The following is a 17,744-nucleotide window of genomic DNA, read 5'->3' on the forward strand; positions in this document are numbered from 1 at the left end:
TATCGTTGGAAAACATTTATTTGTGAACCCTTTTTTGCTTTGTAGTCAAGATTCAAAAAGATAATAAATTTAAAGACAATTACATTATTTTGAAGAATATTTCAGAATTACTAAAGTCATATTGTCCTATGGATTCTATGCTATGCAAAAAGCACATTCGTATTTTAAAGACAAGAAATCATTGGCCTCACAACATATTTTTTTTAGTGTAAAATTGACTAATAGGCTTTAACGAGATTTGAATTGAAAAAGGAATCTGAGATAGCTCTTTTTTATTCCAATTCATCAAAAAGTCGAAAGTCTCAAAGTCAAAGATATTTATTTCAATAATAGCAAAAGTATGTTTGTGCAAATTTATTAAGGCAAAGTCGACTATCAAAAACCCTTTTTTCGGGAGGTTCAAGTGTAACATAATATACTTTGGGTTTGGTGAATTAACCGAATTTATGCTGATGAGGAATGTGGTAGTTCCGAAACGGTAGTCCATCCAAACAACTTGCAGTAAAAAGGGATTTGCGCAAATAAATTTGACAAACATAATTTGTCTCTGTTGGTTAATCTACTCATGTAGTTTAGTCAACGCATGGTTTTAAGCTGAAATCGAAACTAATAATTATTGAAGAAAAATAACGCAAATAAAATAAAAACATCGAAATTTCAAAAAGTTGAAAAATCAACTTTTCCATTCAAAGAGGAGTACTTTTGTAAATATAAATTTGAAAAAAAAAAACGATAAGTCCACATTTTGATTCTCATTGTAATTTCTGCTGAATCAACATTTTTGTTTTTGCAGTTATTACTAACCTTTCTATGTCGTAAACGATTTTACACAATTAATTTCTAAAACCACAGAGAAGAATATGGTGTAAACTAATTTATTCAAAGAATTTATTCAGATTTTAATTAAAACTTTATTTTAAATTTACGCTATATACAAAATCGAATGAATTAAAATTTGGTATTGATTTTACTTTTTTATCAACATTCTCATAAAATCAATATATTTGAATTCACTTAGTTTTTAAGTGTAGAAATGCATTAAAATTTATTAATATTTAAAATGCACATTTTCCTGCAACGAAAAATTGTTTTTACTCCGTGTCATTTTGTAATATTTGTAATTCTTACTTGTTCTCTCCTAGTATTTAAATACATCACAAATTTCAAACCCACATAATATTTTCTTGATTTCAGAATAAAAAGTTTATAGTTTGGGCAAGAATACACATTTGTCTCTATGTAAAATGCAGGCGACATCGTATCTCGCAACAGTCTGCCTGCAACATTTGCACAATCACATTCTCTATTTTCGCTAACATGTAACATAAATTAACCAATGCCCCACAGCAAATTACGGAATACGTGGAACCACAAAATTCTCCAAAGAAATGCTGAAAATAGATATTGCACTTTTGCTGCGTTGTGTGAGTATTCAAATAATAGGGCATTTAGCCCTATAACTAAAATCGCTGTATATGCATGCATAGATAAATGATATTAATAACGTGTCGCAAGATCTATAGAATGTTCATTGTGGTTTTACAAAGGATGGAAGAGATTTAAAGATGGAATAAACAAAAATGAAAAAGTGAGAAACAAAATATTCAAATATTTCAAGATATTGAAAATAAAACAATGTTTATACAAAATAAAAAACAAGCTCCTTTGGTACGCAGAATATAATGAAATAAAAAATGTATTATTGTATAAACACCCCATCTTTGGAGTTTTAGGTATTCCCGTTAAAGTGGAGGTTCTTGGACTTTTTTCTCTTTAACCCTTAAATGCACAAGATCACCGATTCCTCCGAAAAAAATATATAATATACAAAAAATGATTGAAAAAGAACATCTGCATACCACTTTTTTCTCAAAAAAAATTATGTTTTTTTTTAATAGTAATTGTATCTTAAACAAGTATATATGGCCGTAAGTTCGGCCAGGCCGAATCTTATGTACCTTCCACTATGGATTGCGTAAAAACTTCTAATAAGGACTGTCATAAAATATCGAATTACTTGGGTTGTGATAATATCTCCGATAGCAAGGTATCTTAAGTCCATACGTGGTATATATTAGACCATAAAAAGCAGATTAAATACGTATCGTTACCTTAATATACAAAGGCCCTAACTCATGAAAAACGAAGTTTACAGGAGGAGGAAAAAAACTTAATAAAATAAGAAACACACCAGATACAAAAATATTTAAAATGCAGTTTTTATTATTAACATCAGACAAATTCAAAATTATAATATTTTTTTTAATATTTACATTTTTAATTAATTTGTATGACTTAGGGCTTTTTGGGTTTGAATTTTTGAAAAAAAATGAGTTGGGGCTTTTTCTTGCACAACTTAAAAGAAAACAAAAAAACATATCAATTCATATTTAAGTAAAGCAAATGTTGGAATTGATAAAACCGTTTATATTTTAAGATAATATAAACTTAGGTTTTATAAGGTTATTGTTCATAAAAGTGAATCGTATAGACCGATATCCCTTCTCTCGCCAGCAGCCAAGATACTTGAGGCACTACTCCTCTCCAGCCTTGTGGAGAATTTTCTAGCTGCCCACCATCAACATGGATTCCGTAAGGTACACAGTACGACGACAGCCTTACATGCCATTTCGACACATATCAATAGGGGACTTAATCAGCCCAAGCCGTGTCATAGGACGGTCCTGGTGGCGCTTGACCTATCGAAAGAATTCGATACGGTCAACCATGTCACACTATTTGAGGACATCGAGAATACGTCCCTACCGGCAGGAACGAAGCGTTGGGTTGTGAATTATATGTATGAACGCCAGTCGTACGTGGAATTCAGGGACAAGAAGTCAAAACCCCGTAGAGTTAAACAAGGAGTTCCCCAGGGCGGGGTGATATCTCCGGCACTGTTTAACCTCTACCTGTCCTCGATTCCACTCACTTCTGACGGCGTCGAGATTGTGTCTACGCAGTACACCCCTAGATCACCTTTATGCGGAGGCCAAGATCATCCCAGTGCGTCGACACAATTAGGTACATGTTGTTAAAGCAGTACCTCTTGGGTTGCCATCGAAGTTGTCATCCGAATCACCATCTTGTGGATAGACAACCTCCACCCAGGAATGTAAGGGTTGATCTTCACCTTCTAGAGCCCGAGATCCATCGTTACAAAAGACAGCCTCTAGATCAGGCAGCATACCAGACAGGTCTGAACAGGATTCATGAGGATACTGTAGCTGAAGCGGTGAGAAGCTACAAGGTTAATCCAGTTCTCAGAGTCCGACCGTCGCCAATAGCACCGGAGGAGAGAGACCTCCCACGGCAGACCAAGGTAGTTTTGGCCCAACTAAGATCAGGCAAGTGCAGCCGCCTCAATTCATGCTTAGCAGTGATTGATAGCAGCGTAGCTGACGTGTGTCACATCTGCAATCAAGGGCCACATGACCCTCGTCACCTTTTTGCTTGCCCAGCTAAGCCTACCCGTCTCACCACCAGATCACTCGGGACATCCTTGTCGCAGAGTTCCTTGATCTGGCTACAAGTTGAACTACACAAGCATAGAACAAAATGGATGAGACCACATTAAAAACTGTTACAACACCAACAGCAATAACCGCTCACAGACATACATAACACAAAAGCAATATAAACAAAATCAGAAAATCTATGCCTACTATGTGTTTTTGCAGTAATAATTGAGTTAGGCTTTTTTGTACATGTTGTGTGGGTATGAGTTAGGGTTTTTTTTTGTACATATTGTGTGGATATGAGTTAGAGCTTTACATTATTAACTTATAACTTCGCTATTTTTCAACGCATCTCCGTAAATTTTTTTTATGGAAGGTGTATCTGATGGTGCTCTGTCAGAATCGACAAAAACACGATTTCAAAAAATTATGAGTTGGGGCCTTTCTATATTAAGGTAACGGTATACAATTCAATTCCTGACCGGTATATATAGGGAAGTCTAGAAATAATTACAATCCGATATGAACTTTTGCACGGTAATTAGAGAGCCAGAATTGAAATATGGGGTGGCTTTATACGGGGGCTATATACACTAATGAACCGATATGGATCAATTTTTGTGTGTTTGGGGATCGGTTTATTTATAGCCCCCTATATAAAACTATGGACCGATTTGGACCAAGTTTGGCATGGTTGTTAGCGGCCATATACTAGCAGAATTTACCAAATTTCAACCGAATCGGATGAAAGTTGCTCCTCCAAGAGGCTCCGGAGGTCAAATCTGGGGATCGGTTGGTGTGGGGGCTATATATAACTATGGACCGATATGGAAAAATTTTTTCATAGTTGCTACCACGTAGCAAATTTCCATCGTATCGGATAAAATTTGCTCCTCCAATAGCCTCCGGAGTTCTAATCTGGGGATCGGTTTATATGGGGCTACATATATTTATGGCCCGATATGGACCAATTTTTGTATGGTAGTTAGAGACCATATACTAACACCATGTACCAAATTTCAACCGGATCGGATGAATTTCGTTCCTTCAATATCAAAATTTTAAGACGTATGATTTTTTTCTGGTTGTATTTTAAAAGATACAGTGCGCATTTAAGGGTTGAACAAAAAATCCCATTTTTCCCATTGACTTACGGCCATTTTCATAAAGCTCCGTTAGGCTTTAACTGCCAGTTAACTGAAAATAAAATGGAAATATCTTCTCTCAGGTTAACTTTCACTGAAAAATTTTCAGCATTGGCAAGATGACGGATATGTCCATAGTAATGTTGAGAAGTTCGTTAGCTAACGTAGCACTAACGGGGCTTCATGAAAATGGGGGTTAATATTTGAAAGTTAGCAAAAGCTATAACTTAAAATAAATTTCATAAACATATTGTTTAATGTGAAAGATCTCTTCTGTTGGTTGAATACTTATTTAAAAGTTCACATTTTTTATTTAATAGTCCCGTACTTACAATTGATAACAGCACTCGGTCAAATGATGTCTAAATTCCTAAAAACCATTAAAACCTGTTCCCAAAACAAGAATTTGACCCCAACAAATAGTCAAGAACAAAGTTCTCATAGAAATTTCCAATTGAAAATACAACAAACGATTTGTCTACGTTTCATCATCACCTTCTTTTGAAGTAATCTATGACAAAATTTCCCTTACAGAGAATAATTAAAAAACCCACTTTCTACTCATAATAAATGTATAATGATGCCAATGCTCCATGGAATATTGAAAAATGCGCAACTAGGACAATGTTGTTAAAAAACAAATTGACTAACCTTTCAATTTAACACTCGTACTATTTTGTTTCGCTAAGTCTTCATTCTTCCCACCAAAAAATAACTTATTTCATAGTTGTTTTGATAGTCAATTTCATGCTATGTCGGTAAAAAATATCTTTGGAAATTTGAAATTATACTTAATTTAAATAATGATAAAATTTGTCAATTTTTTGTAGTTATATGAAAACATGAATCACAGTTTTTGTGAAAAATAGTTCAATTTGGAGAAAATAATTCGAGTATATAATTTCCATAAGAAGTTAGCATTTAAGATCCAAAATGAATTATATAACCCCGCCAGATCTATACATATACATATATATTGGAATTTAAAATTTTTAATTATTAAGTTACTATTCGAACTTTATGGATATACAATAGAAGGTAACATATAAGATCCAAATTAAGTCATCTCCCCCAGCAAGATCCAAACTGAATACTTCATAATATACAGTGTCCACTCGTCCTGAATGAAACACAGAAAAAAATATCACCAAAACATTGCCAATTAAAAAGTTGATAGAAGTTGAAAACTTTTTCAATTAAAAATTAATTGATACTATTAATTTTTTAATCAAACTATAAACATTAAGTCAATGAATGAAATCTTTTAAATTTTCAATTAAAAAATTAATTGACATAATTAACTTTTTAACTCGGAATAATGCAAATGGGCCATATAGGACCAATTTTAGATATAGACCCCATATAAACCGACCCCTAGGTTAGGTTAGGTTGAAGTGGCAGCCCGATTAAGTTTCAGGCTCACTTAGACTATTCAGTCCATTGTGATACCACCTCTAAATTTGTCTTGCGGAGACTCTTGGAAGAGCTAATTTTATTCGATCCGGTTGATTCTTTTTACGTGATGTTAATATGTGCCCTCTAATAACCATGCAAAAATTGGTCCATATCAGTTCACAATTATATATAGCCGTTCTCAAGCTTGCCTTACAGAGCCTCCTGAAAAAGCGAATTTCGTCAGATCGAAATTTGGTACGTGATGTCAATATATGCAAATTGGTCCATATTAGTTCGTAATTATATATTGCCCCCATATAAGCCAAACCCAGATTTGACATCCGGAGCCTCTTGGAGCACCTTATTCGGCTGTCTTCTAATAACCATGCAAAAATTGGTCCATATCAGTCCATAATTATATACAGGCACCATAAAAACCGATGGCTCTGTTGTTCGCAGGATTCCAGTCGCAATTATTAACCGATTTTTATGAAATTTGGTACAGGGTGTTTTTAGGGTACAAGGACAAACGCTATTGAATTTTGAAGAAATCGGATCAAATTTAGATATAGCTTCCGTATATATGTATCGCCCGATTTCGACAAATGGGGTCACGTTGCGTTTCTTTACAAACCGATCATCGTCAAAGTTGGCACAAATTAATTTTTGTCATCACGCATTAAGTCTGCAAAATTTAATCGAAATCGGATCAGATTTAGATATAGCTCCCATATATATGTATCGCCCGATTTTGCCACATTTTGCCATAAAACCCCTTATTTATTACCCAATCTTACTAAAATTAATCAAAAGGTAACCTTATGTGGTATCAACCAAACCTGACAAATATTATCCAAATCGGTTCAGATTTAGATATAGCTCCCATATACATGTATCGCCCGATTTTCAAATATTACCCTAATAACACTATTTTTGAACAAAATAGCCTTATTTATTAACCGATCGTACGCACATTTAGCAAAAGGTAACCTTCTGTAGTATCAACCAAATCTGCAAAATATCATCCAAATCGGTTCAGATTTATCTCCCAAACCTATACCAATGATAAACCACAAATGCTTATGTTTTCTAATTCAGTGGAGGTGGTTTAGGGTATGATATAGTCGGTCCCGTCCGACTTTCTACTTTACTTACTTGTTTAAATTTAACATAAGACTCCATATATACAATCTAGAAGACAATGTTAGGAAGTTAATTCTATTGTAGATGACGGTCTTTTTAGTAGAACTTTGTATGTAATTCATGGCGTAGGGTACATAAGATTCGGTCTGGTAAATATGGTCTTTCGACCGTATTTACTTGTTATTGATACTATAATTTTCGTAATTGAAACAGTTTCAATAAAAAATTTAATTGCATCAATTTATTGCTGATTATAATGAATAAGAATAAAATTTCTGTGTAATACGGCCAATGTTTTTTGATGAAAAAAAAATCGTAAATGGTAGATAAATATCCAAAAACGTCACTAACTAAATTGTCGTTGAATTATTGAAATCTCAAACAATTGCGTAAAATGTAATTTTCTCACGAGGTAGTTCTTTTCCCCCCACAAAACATATTCCGTTTTTCTGTGCATTTCAAGATGCATTGCTCTTCTAAATGTTATTACTGTTATAAATTATCTCTTTGTCCAATACCAAAATTAAAAAAAAATACCCCAAATTCCAGATGAGAAGATTATGATTCAAACACAAAAAATAATTTATTTAAATCTTTCCTTTGGCAGAGAAAAATAGATTACACTTATTTTCCAAATAAATCACCACTCATATAAACAACTTTATTTTGTTGTGTATTAAGTCAAAATATTCAGTATGTTGAATATGCCATTAATATGGAATTTCATTATTATTCCAATCACAACATCTCAATTGTTGTATTTGAAAATGCTCAGAAAATTAAAATCAACTTGGCGTTCCAACTTGGACGACTTCACTTGTAATATATTAAGATGACATTGGATCTTTTTTTCACCGAAGGTGACCCAATTAATTCTTTTGTCATTTGGATTTGAGGAAATCCATACATCATCAAATTGTTGAAAAATCTCATTGGTATATTAGGCGCACACAAATGATTTCCATTCATTAGAAACATACACAAATACTCTTGATTATTTCGTCATATGATCTTAGCATTTATGGTATATAATAAAAATAAGTGAATCTAATGCTGGTGAGGGATACCGGCTTTAGGCAAACCTCTCTCCATTCTCACTTTTTCAAATGGTGATCTCAAATGAACTTTTGACCTAAATGCCAGAGATTTTTATTTTATATTACATTCTGTAAGAAGTGGACGATGACTGATCAATCATCCATAACTAATGGAACACACACGATTGCGACTGCATTGCGTACATGCAACATGCAACACTTCTTAACATTTTCTACAGACGAGATTCTTTTTATTATTGTTTTCTTTTCTTTTTTTTTTTTTTTGTCACAACTAAAATATGATGGTATATTTAAAATTAACAACAACATTTTATGGACAAATTCTTTTCAAACATTTACATTGGGTTAGACGACAAGAAAAAAAACTTAAATATTTCATGCACCCATAATGTGCAACACCCGCCGTTTCACCAAAGACGTACTATTGTTTTTCAAAGAAACCGTATATTTGTTACACGTTCCGCAGTTTGCTATACGTTAACAATGATGACGAACAGCGATACTGACGATGATGATGGTGATGAGAAGCGGATATTTAAACGGGCAATGCTTATATTGAACTGTTTTAATGAAGCAGAAATTACAATGACTTATAGGCCGAAAGAAAAAGAGTATAAGGTTTGGGGGCCAGTTGTCGGCAATCGGCATGTTTGGATTTTGTTGTTTTGTTTTTACCTCTTTTTGCGTTATGGTCTTCCGCCTTCTTTTTGAGCAAGCTCAGGTAGAGTATCGCTAATGCGATAGTGGTGAATGGTAGTAGAGATAGTATCGTCACACTCGTTTTCGATAAGATGAACCACTTTTATTTGGGTTGGTAGTATTGGGCTGTTCTCTTTCTTTTTTTATTTTAAAATTTTGAACATTTAGCCTAAAGTTTGCAGTAGCAACAAACCCAAATTGCTATCGACGCGAATATGTTGACGTAATTTAAGGTTTCAAGAGGTTTATGAAAAAAGCGACACACACAAGCACTGAACTGAAAACAAATCACACTGAGTGGGTACAACAACGCCTACCCCTCACATCTTCGATTTCCTCCTCATCAATATTATCATTAGCCATTATCCATATCAAATTAAACGCTTCTATCATTCAATTTTCACCAAAACACTCAACAATGGCAAAGGTAGAGGGAGGTGGAGTTACTATCAAAAATCATTGAAGCCCGAAAAAAGCACAAGGTATTAACAATTTGTTTTTTTTTTATTTTTTTTAATTTTGCAAAATACTCGTAATCGTAGAGCTTTAATTTGTTTAAATTGTATTGCTAATGTTTCGTTTGGAATAGAGAACCCAATAAATGGCAGGCGGAACACAATAACAACAAATCGAATAGAATGTGAACTTGCGAACGGTTGGAAATCAAATAACAAGAGTGTTTTGCTTGCCGTTGTCTCTTTGCCGTTGTGCTTTGTTGGCCACCGGACAGACATAATCGGCCAAAACAACGTCCAACAGCAGCCAAAGAAACTTGTACTTCGTGCATTCGTACCTACATTGCACATGGAACAACAGACATGGGAGAAACTACGACGCCGCACCGTACTTCGCTTCACTGAATTGTGATATTAATTAAATATAAATTTTATTTTCGAAAGTTTTGTAAATTTCATAATAATATTTGAGATTGTAATTGAAAAATACTATACTATACTATTTGTGTAAATCTAATATAAATTTGAGAATCCATGCACTTTTTCTCAATATGGCCACATTTTCCCTTGACTATTGTTCTGAATCGTTCAATATATGAAACCTCAGAGAATACGATGGTCCTAAATTTCTCAAGTTCGAGCAAGCAGTAATTCCTTGGCTTTCCTTTCGGTTTGATTTAGGTTAGGTTAAGTTAGGTTAGGTGGCAGCCCTATGTATCAGGCTCACTTAGACTATTCAGTCCATTGTGATACCGGTTTGATTTAGAACCTGTAATACTTTGTCTTGAGATTATTTTTGCAAAGATGCATATTTTGCATCCTTGATTGACTTCACTTGCCGAGCCATTTAAGTTGGTTCTGTGCTACCAGTATCATTATAACGATTTACGATGCAACACATATTTCTCACTTTAGAGGAGTTAGGGAACATGGGTTCAATGCCAGTTTTGGCCGAACACCAAAAATTTGCATTGACTTATTGACTCTTTACGCTGGTGAAATATTTAAGTGTTTCAAAGCTCTCTGAGTGGTTTAACACGGAATGTGAAACGCCGTTCGTCTGTCGAAAGAACGTCCCTTGTACAATTGTATTTATATTTATTTACAAAATATATTTCATAAAATAAATTTATAAAATATAATTAACACAGATCATATGTGCCGGTTGTGTAGTTGAATTACAGCCATTTTCATGTAGCTCCGTTAGGCTTTAACTGCCAGTTAACAGAAAGTAAATTACAAATATCTTCTCTCCGGTTAACTTTAACTGAAATTTTTTCGACAGTAAAGTTCCTAACTGGCCTATGGAATATAAAGGAAGGATGACAGCTTTGTCTATAGTACGGTTCAAAAGTTGGTTAGTTAACGGAACACTAACGGAGCTTTATGAAAATGGGGGTTAATGGTATAAATTTTACTTATGTAAATAAATATGAACAAGTTTTAATTGATAACGATATTAATACGAAAAACAAGTTTAGATGTTTGAGATTCCATGAATTCTAAGGGATTCTCGTATTTTCGGGATCATTGCTTTTAAAGAACAGTCAAGGTTAGGTGGCAGCCCGATGTATCAGGCTCATTTAGACTATTCAGTCCATTGTGATACCACATTGGTGAACTTCTCTCTTATCACTGAGTGCTGCCCCATTCCATGTTAAGCTCAATGACAAGGGACCTCCTTTTTATAGCCGAGGCGTTCCACATTGCAGTGAAACCACTTAGAGAAGCTTTGAAACCCTCAGAAAATGTCACCAGCATTACTGAGGTGGGACAATCCACTGCTGAAAAACTTTTTGGTGTTCGGTCGAAGCAGGAATCGAACCCACGACCTTGTGTATGCAAGGCGGGCATGCTAACCATTGCACCACGGTGGCTCCCAAGGATGCTCTTAATAGGTTTATTTATTTTGGATGATGGACGATCGGAAGGAATATGTTTCACAGAGAGGTAATCGTCACAAATGCCCATGTTCCCAAATCCACTTCCAGGTGAATGTGAATCAATTCCACGATTTTCGTGTCCTACAATCCACTTTCACCCGAATTTTCGTGAAATCAATTCACTTGCAAAAGTCTTGGTGAAAGTTGAATTATGTCCAAGATGGGTGTATTTCCGGTTAAAAAAGTACTCGCATAAAAAATTTGAAATTTTTTATATTTAATACATGAGTTATATTAAAACTGCGTCATTTTTAAATAAAAAATAATAAATTATAATAAATCTATTGATTCCACTTATTTTGATTTCCGCCTTAGTGAATTTTTGGGTGATTTGTGCAACACAGCTGGTTACAGAAATGTTCAAAAAAGAACGTGGCGTGAATAGTGGAAGTGGAATTGAAGTGGATATCGGAACATGGGTGAAAAACTACATTTGTCGGGTTAAGTTTGATCATAATAGTGTTGTGTATTGAAAAGCGCTTTATTCGCCCTAATGCTATGGTCACACTGGGCAAATATTTGACAGAAATCGAAAAAGAATCCGTCGCCACAGCCAAACCAGCCAACGCTTTGAGCTCATATTGGATATATAACATCATGGTAGGGTTATTTTCCAAAAACCGTATCCAGGTATTTGGAAAATGGTTCTGGAAAAATGTTTGACACTCAATTTGGTCAAATATTTGCCTAGTGTGACCATAGCCTAAGACGAGCAAGAAATATGCTTAGACGGGAGTTGTACATAGATCTATTTACAGTAGGGTCTATCAAGCTAAGAAACACACTGGAATCGCACCAGTTCCGAGTGTTAATGAAGGCCTTTTTGGACAAAAAAGGTGTTTTGTTATATCTTGTGGAAGCAAGGTGGATTGACAATTTGTTTCGAATTCAAGGATCTCTTTGCAATCTCGTCCGCGTATTCACTACCGCTTATATCGACGTGGGAAGCTATCCAAATTATTACAATGTCAGATCGAGAGGCGTGGAAAATTAAGTGGTCGAAAACTTGAGCCTTGTTGGATTGAAGAGCTTTTAACACACTAAGGCTGTCGGTACAGATTAGTGCCAAGTTGCCCTGGAGCATATGCTACAGCACCCTGTCTGGTAGACGACATTCCTTTATAATACAGAAGTCCTGATCAGATATCCCTATGACTGAAACCCCAGTATGAATTCCATCAAAGGAACCGTCTGTATACAATACGGTCTGTGTCATTTTTTCAACCATTTTCATACCCAGACGAAGATTGGCGATGCGACAATTTCTCTTCCTGCATACGTGAAGTTCTGTCTTTGAGTCAGGAATGATTGCTCCCGAATATTGACGAACATGATTATTAAAACTATTCATATTAAAATCTATGTCATCATGGTTTCCAGAAAAGATAGCGAATATGTTATCGGCATAAATCCCGACATAATCGACAGTTTGGTGAGTTACCATGGAATCGGCGAGGCTATTGGCATAGATATTGTAAAGTACAACGGATAAGGGAGACCACTGTGGAATCCCATTGTCAAGTTCGAATGCTTGGGAATGGTGACCATCGGCCTTAACCACGATTCTTCGATTTGATAAAAATGAAAGAAACGGCAAAATAGTTTTATACCTCATGCACATTACACTTCCAAAATCCATTTTAACTAGATATCATTTGTCATTAGCCTTATAAAAATGGATTTCAAATGCACTTTTAGTAGATTTCGAGCATAACGTGAACATCAATTAAAAGAAAGGGTTAAGAAAATTCAGACAACATTAAAAAAGACTCCTTAACACTTTAACTTTCAACAAATTTAGAATAATTTACTTTTCGCACCGTTTGAGAAAGTAAGTTAATCCAAATTTTAGTATATCCCACAATCCAGCGTTTCAGATCACAGTCGACTTTAGTTACTTGACCTTTTAATTTAATTACATACTTTTGAGAAAAGTCAACTCGGACCTTTCGTGTATCCAAATTTTGGGAAAACCCTTTGAGTAAGACAACATTTTGAATTTTGAAGAATCGATAATTCGACTTTTATTACACTCAAAAATAGTGAACTTACTAGAAAGGAAAATTTAGTTTAATTTTTTAAATTTTTTAACTAAATTAAAGGGTGGTTAAATTGTAAGGGCCGATGTTGAATGTGAACCACACCTAAACGCCAAGTTTTTTTCCGAATTTTATTTGACATTTCTCTATTTTAGACGTACTCAATTTGAACGATGGAGAGATACACAATCCAACAACCTGTTAAATGGTTCCAAGAAATGGCAACAGTGGATGATCAATTTTCGAAGAAAATCATCTTCAGTGATGAGGCACATTTTCACCTCAGTGGATTCGTCAATAAACAGAATTGCCGCATTTGGGCGAATGAGAATCCAAGAGTGATTGTCGAAAAACCAATGCATCCACAAAAAGTGACTGTTTGGTGCGGTTTATGGGCTGGCGGCATCATGGGGACGTATTTTTTCCAAAATGAGGCCGGTCAGGCAGTTACTGTGAATGGTGTTCGCTATCGTGAGATGATAACGAACTTTTTATGGCCCGTATTGGAAGATATGGATATGGACGATATGTGGTTTCAGCAGGACGGTGCCACTTGCCACACAGCTAACGAAACAATGGCCCTTTTGCGCAACAAGTTCAATGGCCGTGTTATCTCACGTAATGGCGATGTCAATTGGCCGCCAAGATCATGTGATTTGACACCGTTGGACTTTTTTCTTTGGGGTTATTTGAAAGAAAAGGTGTACGTCGATAAGCCAGCAACAATTCAAGAGCTAAAGGATGAAATAATTCGGCACATTACCGGCATAGAACCTCATTATGCCTCAGCGTCATCGAAAATTTGGACCATCGGATGAAGGTGTGCCACAGAGGTCGCGGCGCCCATTTGGCCGATATCTTGTTCCATACATAATTGAGTAATACCAATATATCATAATAAAATAAAATTATAATAGTTTCCTAAATAGTTTGTGTTTTATTCAAAATCAACATCGGCCCTTGAAATTTTAACCACCCTTTACATGACAAAAACAAGAATATATTTTTCGACAAATTCAAGAAAATTTATTAACCATAATTAATTCGTCTAATTGTTTTTTTTTACGAATTTTTATTATGCGTCATTTGTGTATAAATATTTGCTCTGTTTTAGTTCATATAAATAAGGTGAAGTGAACTTTCTTATATTAGAGAAAACATAATAATAATTTCCATGAACTATAATAAATTTAATTTGGCTTTAGAGTCCCCGTTTTTGAGTGTACCACTGAAAGTAACTGAATAGATAACATTGGACATCATTACATTGACTTTTGTTGAATTTTATCCAAATGGCGAAACACTGTGCAACGTTCGTTTAGTCTTCGTGGAAGTGGCGTTGTTTACATTCTTAATTTCGTACAATTTCTGTTTTTATCTTTATTTTCACATTCTCTGTTTGCCTTTTCTTCTGACTGTTACCTTCATTGCCAAATGCATATGTGTAAATAGATTACTATGACGCTAGAGGTGAGATGGGACAGAAGGTGAATACACGGTGTGAAATGTTTGTTTTTTATTTTTTCCTATTAAAGTGGGTACCAAATTCGGATTTCTCAGTGAAATAAGAAAGTGCACAGATATAATGCAAATATTCCCTTTAATTTTAAATTGTAAATTATGGACCCAAAGAAATATCTTTGCTTTAAAATGAAATAAAGAAACATAATTTTCTTTTTGAAACATGAACTTAATACCCACTTCAATGTGCAAAGATAGCAACGTGGGAACAGTTTTGTTTGTGAAGTCACACCATGCTATGTTGTTGTGGTGGAATGGTACCAGTAATGGTAGTTGAAGTAAAATCTACCAAATGAATGGTTGTGGCGCTAGCCAAATTACTTATTTAAATTTAACGGACTTTCCAAAAAGAGAATAAGAATGTCAAATCGAAACCATTGACTATAAAACTTGTTCAGTCGAATTGGTCAAACAAATGGAATCCTTTTTGGTTTTGTACTTTACATGCATTGAATTTTCTCGTCTTATGAATATAAAACAAATCCAAGAAAAAATTAAAGTTTTTCTATGATATTAGTTATAATCGGAATCCTAAAATGATATTGTATAATTATCCGCAATTTTCAGTTTGTTTGAGGTAATATTGGATATTAGATGTGTATCACGTGAGTCGTGAATGGGACTGAAACAAATAATTCGTGCGTGAGAAATAATATCGTTTCATGAAAGTGTGAATAAAATTTCTGCAAAATACGCTCAAGAAAACATCCATATTTAATTCTTACCATCATTTTCATGAAGCTCCGTTAGTGTTACGTTAGCTAACATCTTGTCATCTTGTCTATATATTCCATGTGCCAGTTAAGAACTGAACTGCTGAACATTTTTCAGTTAAAGTTAACCGGAGAGAAGGTATTTGCAATTTATTTTACCTGGTAGTTAAAGCTTAACGGAGATACTTGAAAATGGCCGTTACTCGTATGTTAACTGAAATTAATTTAGTTGTCGAACTATATTCTATTCATGAATTTTGTTACCTTTGCTCATTCCCGGTTGGAAAATGTCGTGAGTCTTGTGAATTTGTCGTAAGTCACGTGATTTGTCGTGTATCGTGCGTGAGCACTGGTTTTCATATCGTGCGTGAATAAACATTTTGCTTCGTAAATGTGCGTTAGTGACATTTTACTCACGCGCACTCCTATATTGGATACTCAAAAGATGTCTTTGGGATTGCCTATCACCAGCGCTACCTATCACATTAGGTCGTATGGAAATGTGATTGAGAAATTGGATATATTTTTATATTTATAAAAAAGGGAGGAATACTACTCAAGCATCATAAGAAATTTGTAAATATTGCAGAGACGAAATTACGATGTGAAATATGCTCCTCGCTCTGGTCGACCTATCGTTGAAAAAGTCGATATTGATAAGTTTGACCAGGTTAGGTTAGGTTAGGTTAGGTTAGGTTAAAGTGGCAGCCCGGTTAAGTTTCAGGCCCACTCAGACTATTCAGTTCATTGTGATACCACATTAACTAAAAGTACCTATTACATATTGGCACCTCTAGTTTTGACCGCTGAACCTTCACGATTATTTTCTTCTGTTAAACCAACCAGATTGTTCCAAAAACATTAGCAGACTGCTTAATTTAACGTTTTCCAGGTCCGCCAGTAATCTAAAGCTATATGCCCTTAAAATTTGCTTACGCCTTACACAAAATGCAGGACACTCACACAATAGGTGTTTAATGGATTCCTTTTCCTCCGCATCATGACAGCCCATATAATAGTCATTATACTTCGCGCCAATAGTTTGCAAAATCGCCCATCAGGCAGCGACCCGTTATAGCAGATATCAGGAGTGATATCTGATGCCTTGAGAACACTAGCATATCTAGTGTGCGGTTTAAGTTTAAATGGGACCATATTTGCTTGGTGTCGTTACAACCCTTGCAATTCTCCCATCGAACAATTGCCATCATAACAGCCTACTCACGCAGTAAGAGCTTGCAGGTAGCCAGAGGCATACCAACAGATTCTAGTTCCCCTGGAATATGTAAGGTAGTCCCTAGCCTTGCTGACTCATCCGCTTCGCAGTTCCCCGGTATGTTCCTATGGCCAGGCACCCATATTAGGTGAATATGGTACTGCTGAGCTATCTCGTTGAGAGATTTGCGGCAGTCGATGGCCGTTTTCGAGTTAAGGAACACAGAGTCCAAGGATTTTATTGCAGGTTGACTGTCTGAGTATATATTAATGCCAACATTTTTTGGAACATTACTTCTCAGCCAATTCGCCACTTGTCTTATTGCTAATATTTCAGCCTGAAAAACACTACAGTGATTAGGTAATATTTTTGCAATTCGTAGTTACAGATCTTTAGAATATACTTCGAAACCCACTTGTCCATCCAATTTGGAGCCATCAGTGTAGAAATCTAAGGATATGAGCTTAACCGTAGGAATTTGGGGAAACCAGAAGGTTGTTTATAGCAACATTCCAAAGAAGAGGTGATAGAACCCCTCCTTGGGGAGTGCCTCTGTTCACATACCTTTGTACGTTTGCTTGTCCTAGTGTGGCTGAAATACGTCTCTTTGTTAGAAGTTGTCAGTCCATTTAATATCGAGCTCGGATGGACGTTATTGAATGCCCCTTCGATGTCTAGAAACGCAACGATTACGTATTCAGTGACAGATAGTGAGCTTTCAATAAAGCTGCAATGCGGTCTCAGTAGACCTTCCCTTCGAGTATGCATGCTGTCGTTTCGAGAGCAAACGTGAATCGACGCTAGTTCTAAGATAAATATCTATCATCCTCTCCAGAGTCTTAAGTGGGAATGAGGATAAGCTGATTGGTCGGAAATCCTTCGCACCCGAGTAGGAGGCTTTTCACGCTTTAGGTATGAATACGACGTTTGTTTCCCCTCCACTTTCCTTGAATATATGC

The 17,744-nt window shown here is 35.3% G+C and overlaps 1 protein-coding gene and 1 long non-coding RNA gene across 2 annotated transcripts in view; one reads left to right on the plus strand and one right to left on the minus strand.

Moving 5' to 3' along the window:
* Positions 1-17,744, minus strand: part of cmet (CENP-meta) — a 58,732-nt gene that overhangs the window by 27,332 nt on the left and 13,656 nt on the right. The window lies entirely within an intron of this gene.
* On the plus strand, positions 8,975-9,572 carry LOC142226200 (uncharacterized). Its single transcript, XR_012719626.1, has 2 exons — positions 8,975-9,380; positions 9,488-9,572. It is a non-coding gene; the product is annotated as an uncharacterized LOC142226200 (long non-coding RNA).

Source organism: Haematobia irritans, chromosome 2 (assembly GCF_050003625.1).
Source record: "Haematobia irritans isolate KBUSLIRL chromosome 2, ASM5000362v1, whole genome shotgun sequence".
In the NCBI taxonomy this organism is placed as follows: Eukaryota; Metazoa; Arthropoda; class Insecta; order Diptera; family Muscidae; genus Haematobia; species Haematobia irritans.